The sequence below is a fragment of the Limulus polyphemus genome, unplaced genomic scaffold (genome assembly GCF_000517525.1).
Source record: "Limulus polyphemus unplaced genomic scaffold, Limulus_polyphemus-2.1.2 Scaffold1242, whole genome shotgun sequence".
NCBI classification, from domain to species: domain Eukaryota; kingdom Metazoa; phylum Arthropoda; class Merostomata; order Xiphosura; family Limulidae; genus Limulus; species Limulus polyphemus.
Genome location: NW_013666852.1, coordinates 4636 through 5548, shown reverse-complemented (window position 1 = coordinate 5548; position 913 = coordinate 4636).

Below are 913 nucleotides of genomic sequence, written 5' to 3'. Positions count from 1 at the left end.
CACCACCCACCGCCAAGTCTTGGGCTACTGTTTTATCAACGAATAGTGGGATTGACCGTCACATTATAACGTCCCCACGGCTGAAAGGGCATGTTTGGTGGGACGGAGATTCGAACCTGCGATCGGCAGATTGCGAGTCGAGTGCCCTAACCACCTGGCCATGCCGAGCCCTATATATAACTCAGCGACAACTGGTGAATCAAATGACAGATTTAACAACAAATCCTAAATAAATACTAGCGTATCGTCCGTCAAACTGATGAGGCAAGTACTACCTACCACCCCCACAGTATACCCCTAACCTCACATTTAATAGCTAACTGAAATAAATAAATTTTGCGAAATCAAACTTGCCCAACAAAGAGGCAAAAATAAATGCAGTCCAGGAAGTCAAACGTCGGTAAATTCCTTTGTGAACCAATCAAAATTAAGATCATTCATGAAATAAATTCGTGGCGTAAAACTCGCCAAATTAAAATAACTTTATTTATTAAAACAAATAACGACGTTATTTAATTTGGCGAGTTTTTCACCACTACTTTATATTCTGTTTTCCTCACCTACGCAATTATTTTATTTCGTGGCGTAATAATGGAATAATAATTGGTAAAAATCAGTTAGATTAACAACTTCTAATATATAGAAAAGCCAGTGCCTTTTGGTAACACTACGTTCCAACAATGGCTTTTATGTCATGTCGCTTAGCAACAAAAGTATAACCTAATATTGTTGTTAGTATGTGTACTGAAAGTATAAAATGAAATGTATAGACAATAAAACTGGAAAAATATTTGGTGATTTCTTAATTTAGAGTCTCCGATGATAAAAGAGGTTTTTTTTTTGTTATTAAAAACGTTGGTGATATAACAGAAAATAGTTTCATTCAGAAATGATTTAATTTTAAAATTTAATC